The sequence below is a fragment of the Crinia signifera genome, chromosome 4 (genome assembly GCF_055691185.1).
Source record: "Crinia signifera chromosome 4, ASM5569118v1, whole genome shotgun sequence".
Classification (NCBI taxonomy): Eukaryota; Metazoa; Chordata; class Amphibia; order Anura; family Myobatrachidae; genus Crinia; species Crinia signifera.
Genome location: NC_139220.1, coordinates 300,834,346 through 300,847,527, shown reverse-complemented (window position 1 = coordinate 300,847,527; position 13,182 = coordinate 300,834,346). Strand labels below are relative to the sequence as shown.

Here is a 13,182-nt window from a genome sequence, read left to right as displayed (position 1 = left end):
GATAAAGGAGGAGAGAAGGGGTAGAAGAGGAAAGGGGGGAATAGAGGAGGAGAGGGGTGGCAGAGGGGGTGAGGGATGGATAGAGGAGGAGATGGGATGGAGGTGGAGAGGGTAGGGGAGGAGAGGGGGTAGCAGAGAGAGGAGTAGAGGCGGAGGGGTGGTAGAAGTGGGGAGGGGGAGTAGAAGTGGAGAGGGGGGTAGAGGAGAAGTGGGTGGAAAGGAGAGCAGGGTTGTTACATGGTCATAATTTTAACCCTCCAGAGTCCCTATCCCCTCACTAGCTGCGCGTGTCCCATCTCCCATGGTGTGGTCTCCTGCAGCACGTAACCAGTGTCGGGACTTCAAGTGTAGATAACCAGCACGGATTCTTCTTCTCCTGCTCACCCCTTCCACTGCTTACCCGGCCGGATCACCTTCTCTCACCGGGCTCCTTCCTCCGCACTACCTGCGTCGGGTCTCCTCCCTCACATTCCCTGCGCCGGGTCTCCTACTTCCTCTTACCCAGCCCCGGGTCTCCTTCCTCCGCTTACACGGCACTGGGTCTTCTACTGTAGCTGACCAGTGCCGTGACTCCTTTCTCCACTCGCCCTTCGCTTCGTCACTTACCTGGCGCCGGTTTCCTCCCACTCACCAGGTCTAGCAGTGCCGCAAGTGTGCCAGAGAAGGACAGTCAGTATTTAAACAGAGGAACATGAAAAGGGTGCAGGGGAATGCCTGCTGGGGCCCCGGGCCCCCCAAGCCACCGGGCCCCATAGCAACTGCATCCCCTGCACCCTCTATAGTTACGCCACTGTCTAAAGCTCCTGGACACATACAGTAATAAATAAAATATTTTTTGAAGTGTATGCAAAAATGAAAAAGTGCATTATGCTGTATTTTAAATAAAAACATGACATGTGTATAATTTAGCTCTAGCATCCCAAATTATAGTCCTCCAAATATATTTACATCTATTAATCCTGAGTGGCATATGTGTGGCATCATTAGGGAGCAGCGTCTGCAAGGGGGGGGGGGGGGGGGGGGGGGCATGGGTTCTTCCTGTGGACTGTGCAGCCCAGGCCAGGACACACACAGAGGAGGGGCTGATACAGGGAATGTGCAGGTGGGGGTAATACATAGTATGTGGGGGGGGGGGGGCACTGGGAGCAGCAGGGCAGTTACATGGTAAGGGGGATTGTTACATGGTTGTTTATTTGTAGCAGGGAAAATAGTGCAGGGGGGGGCAGTTACAAGCAGAGAGCAAGGGTTTAAGTTGTAGGGAGGGCATTTAAATTGAGCAGAGGTGGCAGTTATAGGGTCCAGGCATGTTAGATACAGAGTGAAGAGGTGTAAGGTGCAGGTGGCAGGGGTGGGCAGTTACAGGGTGCTGGGAATGGGTAGACAATAGGAGATTAAGGAACAAATGGACACCTGCATTTTTATACACATACACACAGATATATGGCAACCTTCTCCCTCTCTCTTACCTTACAGGGTAGGGTAAGAACTCTCGAAGAACAGCTCCTCATTCGCCATGCTGCTGGGCTGGCTTGGATGGCTGCCGAGTAGCCCCGCCCCCTGCTTCTATTCTTTCACTGGCTTTTCACTCAGTTGGAAGCCTCCCAGTGGGTGGAGCCATAGACGGAGTCAGGCAGCATCATAGAGTTGCTGGCTCTGTCATGTCTGCTTGTGCCACGCTTCGGCTTTTAGCATTAGAGGGTCCCTGAAAACGGAACCCACTTCAGCAGCGTGACAGGGTGCAGGGGAAGCAGCAGGCCCTAGGCACAGCTCGGGCCCCATAGCAGCTGCACCCCCTGCACCCTCGGTAGTTACGCCACTGGGCTTTTTACATAAGATGACTGTGAGGGAGGGAGGGGGAATTATTTACATTATACGGTAACTGGGGGAGGGAGGGGGTATTATTTACATTACAAGGTGACTGTGGGGGGAGGGGGGTATTATTTACATTATATGGTGACTGGGGGAGGGAGGGGGGTATTATTTACATGATATGGTGACGGGGAGGGAGGGGGAATTATTTACATTATAAGATGACTGTGAGGGGAGGGAGGGGAGATTATTTACTTAAAAGGTGACTGTAGGGGAGGGAGAGGGTATTATTTACATTATACGGTGACTGGGGGAGGTGGGTATTATATACATTATATGGTGACTGGGGGAGGGAGGGGGTATTATTTACATTATAAAATGACTGTGAGGGAGGGAGGGGAGATTATTTACTTAAAAGGTGACTGTGGGGGAGGAGGGGGTATTATTTACATTATAAGGTGACTGGGGGAGGGAGGGGGTATTATTTACATTATAAGGTGAATGGGGGAGGGAGGGGGTATTATTTACATTATAAGGTAAATGGGGGGAGGGAGGGGGTATTATTTACATTATAAGGTGACTAGAAAACTGGAACCCCGCTTTGCAAATCCTGCTTTTGCCCAGGGCCTTGAACTAAAATTCATGAAGGGTCTATTGCTGCCATGTCCAAACTGTGGCCATGCAGCTGTTGTGAAACTACACATCCCAGCATGCTTTGCCATAGTTTAGCATTCCCTAATAGCAAACTGTGGCAAGACACGATGGGACTTGTAGTTTCAACACAGCTGGGGGGCCATAGTTTGGACATTCCTGGTCTATTGTGTTCTGCTACAAGGGGTGTGACCAGTATTTTGGAGCTGTGGTCTACTCAGAGGGTGTGGCTTGTGCTTATGTTGTGACTAGCGCTTACCTAAAAAACCTCAATTGCTCCCACTCTTCACTTATATGAATAATGCAATGTGAGAGTCTTTGAATCACTTCTCGGCCTTTTGGCTAAGATCAAGTGTAGTATCTGTTCTTATCAGTTTATTCTGAGAGGCAGCTCTGCTCCTTGTTTCTTGGACCGACAACGGTCCTTCTCAGGGCTACCGCTGCCAGGCCGAGAAGAGCGAATTGAGCGAAGACGTCGAGACTGCGAGGGGGAGAAGACATCGCTGAAGAGGGAGAAGCCGGAGAAGACTGAGGCTCAGACTTGCTCTGCTGCCCTCCGAAGCGACTGCCGACCCCTCCTCCTCTCGACGCCGAGGAAGAAGCTCCGCCCCTGACTGCGAGGAGAAGAGGATTTCGCCTGAAGAGGAGATCAACGCACCCTAGCCACCTGGGAGAGGCAGACTTTTTTGCTCTGCCCTCTCGAAGCCTTGCAGCACTCCCGAGCTGCCTAGGAGGGTCAGACTTTTCTGCTCTGCCCTCTGAAGCCTCCACCGCTCCGGAGCCGCCGCCGAGGGTCAGACTTTCTGCTCTGCCCTCCGAAGCTCTGCAACGCTCCCCAGCCTCCGTGGAGGGTTAGACTTGCTTTGCTCTGCCCTCTGAAGCCGTGCATCGCTCTCTAGCCTCCTTGGAGGGTTAGACTTGTGTTGCTCTGCCCTCTGAAGCGACCCCTTCATCTCCTCCTCTCGTCGCCGGGAGAAGACCCTTTGCCTCGACTTCAGCTGCCCCGAGAAGCCGGAAGGATGGCCACAGCCTCCACTTCGGCCCCCCTCGCTGGGAGGAAGCCCGGGAAGAAGGGTAAGTCACCGGCCGAATGTCCGACCAGATTGGCCGGCCCTAGCTCCACTGCCCCTTCTGTGACACCACCGACAGTGCCCGTCCAGGACCACTCCAAAGGCGTCCCAGCCCTGGAGCCCTGATGAGGCAGACCGTGGTGATGAAGCTAAAGGAGGTAGATGGCCAGGTGCCGGACATGACAGTTGAATACTTCGGCAAGAAGATGGTCCTGGAGCAAGGATTCTCTGCACCTGAAATGCTCAGCGTCCAGAGCTTCTTCAGAGGCATCTTCTACGCCACCTTTGCCTCCATCGCAATCTGCAAGAGGTATTGGGAAGCGGTGAAAGCGGCGAAGCCTGAGTCCCCTCTCTCTCGCTTTGTGGGCAACTGCCCTATCCAAAGAGAGGAGAGGCGGGTGACGGTTTCAATGCGAAGCCCACACACAAACATCAAGGACATCGTCACATTTCTCAGCAGATCCTGCACCGTCATAAAGGACCCCACAAGGATCCTTTACGAGAATGGACTCTGGACTGGAAAGTGGTCGGTGATTGTCAGGCTGCACAAGACACTTCGTGCCCAGATGGAGTCAAGCACCTCAGACCGTGCTTCTCCCTGGGGGGAACTGCAGGACTTATCCACTACGTGACCAGCCACGCACTTGTCGTAAGTGTGATGGAAAGGACCACTTTGGGAAGGAATGCAAGGTCCTGGCTTGCAAGATTTGTCGACTGGCCGGCCATGAGACAAAGGACTGCCCCACGAAGAAGACCTGCAACCTGTGCGGCTCAGTGGATCATGTCTACAAGGACTGTCCAAGTAGAGCAAGATCCTACGCCGCAGCAGCATCGGGTGTGATTGTCCCTCCCAAGGTGCCACCCACACCGGTGCAGAGAAGAAGGTTCCGCAAAATCAAGGTGGTAAGAAACCTTCCCCCACCATTCCTAACCCTCCTCCCCTCCCTCCCTCTGATGGCAGCTACTCCCATCCCGGCTGCTCGCACCACCCCTCCTCCCTCAACCTCCCGACCTGTGATCCAACCCACCCTTCTTCCCACCACCCCCTCTCGCCCCCTCCCTGTCCCTCTCCTCTCCGAGGAAGAGTTTCCACCACTTGCCCATGCAGGAAATGTACAGCCGAGAAGGAAGAGGAAGGAGTTAGACAGCCCAGCTGCTGACCCAGAATCTGCCAAGAAAGCGGCAGTCGAATCGGTCGAGCCAGACCAGGACTCCCTCACCCTCGAGGAGGAGATGGAGGCATACGCAGAGGTCTTCGAGGAGAGTGGGGTGCCTGAGCTTGACAGCCTCAACAACATCGACCAACTGCTCAACAACATCGAGACACCCCAGCAGGGAGATCCGGTGGCCGACCCAGAGGAAGCACCTCCCGATGGGAGTGGTAAAGTATACGTATCGCCACAGTAACCTTTTTCTCTTAACAAATGGTAGCTTTTAACCTTTTTACCATTAATGTGAGGAGTATTAAGGATAAGTGCAGACGTCAATCTATCTTTGCTTTTCTTGACATTCAGAAATGTGATGTGTATATGTTGCAGGAATGCTCTCTCCCTTTCTCCAGGTCCTACAGGCACCTGGCCCGGCAGTGGTCCCATGGTCCGTCCTACTGGTCCGGTGGAGGTGAGTGCAGGTCTGCAGGGGTAGCCATTCTTATTAGGGGTAGCCTCTTCACGTTGGATTCTGTTCAGGAGCTTGTCTGCGGCAGATTAATCGTCGTAGACGGCTCCTGGGCAGTCGAGCCCATCAGGCTTATCTGCGTGTATGCTTCACCTTTCAAGAATGAGCGTTTGGAATTATTCCAGACTCTGCGGACCCAGCTCGCCACCACCAGGGCTGTAGTGATGGCCGGGGACTTCAACTGCCCGATTGAAGGGATGGTCGAAGCACCTGCAACTCTGCGAAGCTGGACATCACGTCCAACCTGCTCAGGGAAATGGTGGCCGAAGCATCACTGCGGGACGCTGTGGGCTCCATGGGTGCTGGCTCCGTGAAGTTCACGTGGAGCCGCCCCGATGGCTCCGTGCGTTCCCGCATTGACTTTGTGTTCACATCCCGGGCAGTGCAGCAGGTTAGGCATTCTATGGTTCCCTGCTTCTTCTCTGACCACAGGGCCATTCACTTCCAAGGAATTCTGGGCCATGGGTTTCCATCTGGCCCAGGCTCCTGGAAGTTGAACTGTGCCCTACTGGAAGGGGAGGAAGTACTGGCTGAGCTTAAGGATGCCTACATCACATGGAAGAATGACAAATGTTATTTTGACTGTACAGTATGTCTGATTGGTGGGAATATGCCAAATCTAACATCCGCAGTTTCTTTCAGGCTAAAGGGCGTATCCAGGCATGCGACCGTAAGAGGAACCTCAGAAAACTGCAGCGTGAGCTCCAGTCCCTGGTGGACCTCCAGCGGTGCGGCTGGGACGTGAAGGACGACCTGGACGAGACCAAAAAGAGCCTGAAAAGGCACTTTGAGGAGGAGTCCAGACGTATCGTCTTCCGTTCCAAGGTGGAGAATCTGGAGAAGGGTGAGAAGTGCACTTCTTTCTTTTTCAGGAAACTCCACTCTGGCCATACGCCCCTGACAGAGCTGCGTGATGAGAATGGCATCCCCAGACAGGGGAAGGAGGGCGTGATGAAGGTCGTTCGCGACTACTACAGCGACCTCTACTCCCCTAAGACTACAGACACTGAGGAGGCGGATAAGTTCCTGTCAGGTATCACTAACACTATTGATCCTGCAGGTAAATCAGCCATGGACGCTCCCCCTGGCGTTGGAGGAGGTGCTCTCTGCCGCTAAATCCTTTAGGCAGGGCAGGACTCCGGGCAGTGATGGTCTCCCAGCAGAGCTCTATGTTGCGCTGTGGGATCTCATTGGCCCGGACCTGCTCGAGCTGTACGAGGAGATGGTGGTGGAGGGCAAAATGCCTCCTTCGCTGAGGGAAGGAATGATCACGATCTTGTACAAGCGTAAGGGGGAGAGATGCGACCTGAAAAATTGGCGTCCCATCTCTCTTCTGAACGTGGACTACAAAATCCTCGCCAAGGTACTGGCCAACCGGCTGAAGGCTGTCATTGGGCAGATCGTCCACCCAGACCAAACCTGCGCCATCCCCGGCCGCAGAATCGCAGACAGCCTTGCCCTCCTCAGAGACACGGTCCATTACGTGAAAGACCGTAATGTGTGCACAGCCCTGACCAGTCTTGATCAGGAAAAGGCCTTTGACCGTGTCTCCCATGAGCTGATGGGCAAGGTACTGCGTAAATTTGGTCTTGGTGAGCTATTCTGTTCGTATGTTAACCTGATGTACCTTGACATTTACAGCTCTGTTATGTCTGGGGTCAGACAAGGCTGCCCTCTTTCACCTCTTCTTTTTGTTTGTGTTATAGAGCTCTTCGCTGTATCCATCAGGCAAAATCAAGAGATCAGAGGGATCACCGCACCGGGTCCAGACCACCCAGAGGCCAAGTGTTCGCTGTACATGGACGACGTCACTGTGTTCTGCGCAGACCAGAGATCAGTGACGGCCCTCGTCCAGACCTGTGAAAACTTCGGCCATGCTTCAGGAGCAAGGGTCAACCTTGGGAAGTCAGAGGCTATGCTCTTCGGAAAGTGGCACCTGTCGTCCTCCACTCCATTCCCATTCACGGTAAAACCAGACCTCATCAAGATCCTTGGTGTCTGGTTCGGGGGAGATGGAGCGGCCCTGAAGTGCTGGGATGAAAGACTTGCGACAATGCGTCAGAAACTGGGATTGTGGAGTCTCAGAGACCTTACCATCGAAGGGAAAACACTTGTGCTGCGGAATGAGATTCTTCCTGTTCTTCAGTACACCGCCCAGGCCTGGCCACCTCTGGCGGCGATCTGCAAGGCCATCACACGGGCTGTTTTCTACTTCATCTGGGGCTCCAAAATGGACAGAGCCAAGCGGATTGTTATGTACAAAGATCCCCTCAAAGGTGGCAAAGGCATTCCAGACATTCCAACTATGCTGAGAGCCTTCTTTGCATGTAACTGTATCTGCAGAACTTTGATTGACAATTGTGCTGGTTCTGCGGGGAACTCCATGTCCCGCTTCTTCCTCCTACCTATGTGGAGGACCCTTAAATGGGACAAGTGGGACAGCTCCATCCCTTACAACTGGACTACCCCATGGTTCTACCTGGATGTGTCCAAGTTTGTGAGGGAGCACCAACTGGAGGGATTGAAACCCGACTTGTGGAAACCTAAAAATGTCCACAAGCTCATCAGAGCCAAAGACGTCATGGAACCGATTTCAGGGCTCCCTTCAGCAACTGCCAAGTTTGTCTGGGAGTACGTGGCCTCCAAAAGGCTCACAAATAGACACAAAGACATGTCATGGATGGCCATTCAGGGCGGCTTGCCTCACCGGTCATTCATGCACTCCCGAAACTTGTGTAGGTATAGACATTGTCCCTGGTGCTTTGTGCATGAAGAAACCTCCATGCACATCTTCTGGGACTGCACCTACGCACAGTTGTTGTTGGATGCCCTAGAGACTGAATTCAAGGACTCCGTGCCCAGGAACTGTCTTTCATACCTTTCGGTATTGTATGGACTATTCCCAGGCACCCACACATATGGGGCGACCCAGGAAGCCTGGCGCCTTATAAACTGTGTTAAGGACGCTTTGTGGGTTGCCAGAAATCGTCTCATATTGCGGAGGGAGAGAATGTCCGTTCAGGACTGCCGCAGGCTGGTTCACAGCCTGCTCAGAGACTATTCCATTCGGGATAGCCCTGAGGAGGAAGAGGACTAAACCCCTTTTCTTCTGGTCCTTTCCCCTTGTTTGGACTGTTTTATAAGACTTTGGGACCGTGGCCCCTTCCCCCTCACTTCACAATGTCTGTTGTTTTGTTGATGTATTTCTATTTATTGCCCTCCCCTTATACGTGTCTGTCTGGTCAATAAAGCTTCGGGCATGTGATTCCTCCTCCCTCACCCTCTACCCTCCACACCCATAGTCTTGTATACTGTTGTGTAAATGTTACCGTTAGAATGCATAGTGCATAGTATAGTCTATAGTGTGAGTTTATCTTGTACTGTATTTTATAATATGTACTATACTGTTTGCATGTGTACTGTGCTGCGACACGGTATATGTGTGATATTTGTTATCGTCTGTTTTTTGCATTCTTTATGTACAATAAAGACCTGCTTTTTCAATCAAAAATCTGTTCTTATCAGTTCATTCTAAGAGGCAACTCTGCTCCTTGTTTCTTGGACCGACAACGGTCCTTCTCAGGGCTACCGCTGCCAGGCAGAGAAGAGCGAATAGAGCAAAGACGTTGAGACTGCGAGGAGGAGAAGACATCGCTGAAGAGGGAGAAGCCGGAGAAGACTGAGGATCAGACCTGCTCTGCCCTCCGAAGCGACCTCTGACCCTCCAGCTCTCGACGCCAAGGAAGAAGCTCCGCCCCTGACTGCGAGGAGAAGGGGATTTCGCCTGAAGAGGAGATCAACGCACCCTAGCCACCTGGGAGAGGCAGACTTGTTTGCTCTACCCTCTCGAAGCCTTGCAGCACTCCCGAGCTGCCTAGGAGGGTCAGACTTTTCTGCTCTGCCCTCTGAAGCCTCCACCGCTCCGGAGCCGCCGCCGAGGGTCAGACTTTCTGCTCTGCCCTCCGAAGCTCTGCAACGCTCCCCAGCCTCCGTGGAGGGTTAGATTTGCTTTGCTCTGCCCTCTGAAGCCGTGCATCGCTCTCTAGCCTCCTTGGAGGGTTAGACTTGTGTTGCTCTGCCCTCTGAAGCAACCCCTTCATCTCCTCCTCTCGACGTTGGAGAAGACCCTTTGCCCCGACTTCAGCTGCCCCGAGAAACCGGAAGGATGGCCACAGCTGCTCCAGTCCTGGTGCCGGCCTCAGCCTCCACTCCGTCCCTCCTCGCTGGGAAGAAGAAGCCCGGGAAGAAGGGTAAGTCACCGGCCGAAGGTCCGACCGTCTCGGCTGGCCCCTGCTCCACTGCCCCTTCTGCGACACCACCAACGGTGCCCGTCCAGGACCACTCCAAAGGCCTCCCAGCCCTGGAGCCCTGGATGAGGCAGACCGTGGTGATGAAGTTTAAGGAGACGGATGGACAGGTGCTGGACATGACCATCGACACCTTCGGCAAGAAGATGATCCTCGACCAGGGATTCACGAGGGCTGAAACACTCAGCATTCAGAATTACCTGAAGGGGATCTTCTACGTCACCTTCACCTCCATTGCCATCTGTAAGAGGTACTGGGAGGCAGTGAAAGCGGCGAGACACAAATCCCCTCTCTCTCACTTTGTGGGCAACTGCCCTATCCAAAGGGAGGAGAGGCGGGTGACGGTTTCAATGTGCAGCCCTCACACGCCAGCCGGAGACATCGCCACATTTCTGGGCCGATTCTGCACGGTCGTGAGGAACCCCACAAGGATCCTGACCGATGATGGATTCTGGTCCACGAAGTGGGCAGTGATCGTCCGGCTGCACAAGGACACCCTGTGCCCAGAAGGAGTAAAGCACCTTCCACAGTGCTTCTCCCTGGGGGGAACAGCAGGACTTCTCCATTACTCTGACCAGCCACGCAACTGCAGGAAGTGCAGCGGCAAGGATCACATGGCGAAGGACTGCAAGGTCCCGGCCTGCAAACATTGTCACATGGCTGGTCTTGAGACAAAGGATTGCCCCACGAGGATGACCTGCTACCTGTGCGGCAAAGTGGAACACGTCTACCGGGACTGTCCCGACAGAGTGAGAACCTACGCCGCAGCAGTATCGGGTGTGGTCACTCCTGCCAAGGTACCACCCAAGCCTGCACAGAAGAAGCAGATCCAGCAGAAACAAGGCGGTAAGAAACCTTCCCCTCCCCCCACCATTCCTAACCCTCCTCCCCTCCCTACCTATGCGACAGCAACCCCCACCCCGGCTGTTTGCACCACCCCCCCTCCCTCACCCTCCCAACCTGTGATCCAACCCACCCTCCCTCCCACCACCCCCTCTATCCCTCCCCCTGTCCCTCTCCTCTCCGAGGAAGAGTTTCCACCCCTCGCCCATGCAGGAAATGTACAGCCGAGAAGAGGAAGGAGTTGTACAGCCCAGCTGCCAGTGGCGTAACTATGGTGGGTGCAGGGGATGCAGCTGCTATGGGGCCCGGGCCCTTGGGGGGCCCCATAGCACAGCAGGCATCCCCTGCACCCTTTTTCCTTATTAGTGCCGCTCGCTTGGGAGTGTCAGTGGTGCCTCTGCCCCCTACCCCGCTAGCGACGATGTGCTACATATGAAGGGGAATGTGGTGGTCCGGCTGTTGCAGCCTTTCCCCCTCTCCCTTCTTTGATGCTGCGGGGGACTGACGTCACTATCTAGTGACCAGCCCCGGCGTGACACACGCTGTCTGTGCCTGGCCCTGGGAAACAGGAGACACGGAGCTGTCAGTGCAGGAAGACGCGGCACTGACAGCATGAATTATACTGGTAAGGGGGGGGGGGACAGGGTTAACTGTGGGTCGGAGGGGAGAGGATGTAAATAGGAGAAACACTGTGTGTGTGTGTGTGTGTGTCTCTCTCTCTGTATGTCTCTGTCTGTATGTCTCTCTGTCTGTCTGTCTCTCTCTGTATGCCTCTCTCTGTATGTTTCTCTCTCTGTATGTCTCTCTCTGTCTGTCTCTCTCTGTCTGTCTCTCTCTGTCTGTCTGTCTGTCTCTCTCTCTGTCTGTCTCTGTATCTCTCTCTGTCTCACTCTCTGTCTGTCTCTCTCTCTGTATGTCTATCTCTCTGCCTGCCTGTCTCTCTCTCTCTCTCTGTATGTCTTTCTCTCTCTCTCTCTGTATGTCTCTCACTCTCTCTCTCTCTGTATGTATGTCTCTCTCTTTCTGTATGTCTCTCTCTCTGTATGTATCCCTCTCTATCTGTCTGTCTCTCTCTGTCTATGTCTCTATGTCTGTCTCTCTCCACCTCCTCTCATTTACTCCCTCACCACCATGTCTCTCCTCTTTTTCTTCCTCTCTTCTGCTACAACCCCCCCCCCCTTTACACCTCGGCCCCTTCCATATAATCTCTCTCTATCTCCCTCCTCCCCCCCCCCCAAACACACACACCTGTCACCCTCTCCTCCTGTGGTGGGGGGCCCTTTTAAAATTTTGCTATGGGGCCCAGAAGGAAGTAGTTACGCCTCTGGCAGCTGCCGACCCAGAAACTTCTAAGAAAGCAGCAGTGGAATCGATCGAGCCAGTCCAGGGCTCCCTCACCCTCGAGGAGGAGATGGAGGCCTATGTAGAGGTCTTGGAGCAGAGCGGAGTACCTGAGCTCAACAGCCTGTGTGAGATCGATGAAATACTTGACTGCATCCAGACACCCCAACAAGGAGATCCGGCTGCAGATCCTGATGAAACGCCTCCCGATGGGAGTGGTAATGTAAACGTACAATGACCCTGCCTTTTTCTCTTAACAAATGGTAGCTTTTAATCTTTTTACCATTAATGTAAGGAGCATTAAGGATAAGAACAGACGTCAATCTATTTTTTCCTTTCTTGACATTCAGAAAAGTGATGTGTATATGCTGCAGGAATGCTCTCTCCCTTTCTCCAGGTCCTATAGGCATCTGGCCCAGCAGTGGTCCCATGGTACATCCTACTGGTCCGGTGGAGGTGAGTGTAAGTCTGCAGGGGTAGCCATTCTGATCAGGGGGAGCCTCTTCACGCTAGATTCTGTTCAGGAGCTTGTCTGCGGCAGGTTACTTGTCGTAGACGGCTCCTGGGAAGGTGAGCCTATCAGGCTTATCTGCGTGTACGCTTCACCTATCAAGAATGAGCGTTTGGAACTATTCCAGACCCTGCGGACCCAGCTCGCCACCAACAGGGCTGTAGTGATGGCTGGAGACTTCAACTGCCCGATCGAAGGGGATGGACGAAGCACCTGCAACTCTGCGAAGCTGGACGTCACGTCCAATCTGCTCTGGGAAATGGTGGCCGAAGCATCACTGCGGGACACTGTGGGCTCCATGGGGGCCGGCTCCGTGAATTTTACACGGAGCCGCCCCGATGGCTCTGTGCATTCCCGCATTGACTTTGTGTTCACCTCCCGGGCAGTGCAGCAGATTAGGCATTCTATGGTTCCCTGCTTCTTCTCTGACCACAGGGCCATTCTCTTCCAAGGAATTCTGGGCCATGGTTTTCCATCTGGCCCAGGCTCCTGGAAATTGAACTGTGCCCTACTGGAAACAGAGGAAGTACTGGCTCAGCTTAAGGATGCCTACATCACATGGAAGAAAGACAAATGCTATTTTGACTGTATGTCTGATTGGTGGGAATATGCCAAATCTAACATCCGCAGTTTCTTTCAGGCTAAAGGGCGTATCCAGGCAGGCGACCATAAGAGGAACCTCAGAAAACTGCAGCGTGAGCTCCAGTCCCTGGTGGACCTCCAGCGGTGCGGCTGGGACATGAAGGACGACCTGGACGAGACCAAAAAGAGCCTGAAGAGGCACTTTGAGGAGGAGTCCAGACGTATCGTCTTCCGTTCCAAGGTGGAGAATCTGGAGAAGGGTGAGAAGTGTACTTCTTTCTTTTTCAGGAAACTCCACTCTGGCCATACGCCCCTGACAGAGCTGCGTGATGAGAATGGCATCCCCAGACAGGGGAAGGAGGGCGTGATGAAGGCCGTTCGCGACTACTAC

The 13,182-nt window shown here is 53.7% G+C and overlaps 1 pseudogene; it reads left to right on the top strand.

Moving 5' to 3' along the window:
• Window positions 1–2,782: 2,782 nt before the first annotated feature.
• On the top strand, window positions 2,783–2,889 carry LOC146076257 (U2 spliceosomal RNA; annotated as a pseudogene).
• Window positions 2,890–13,182: the final 10,293 nt, after the last annotated feature.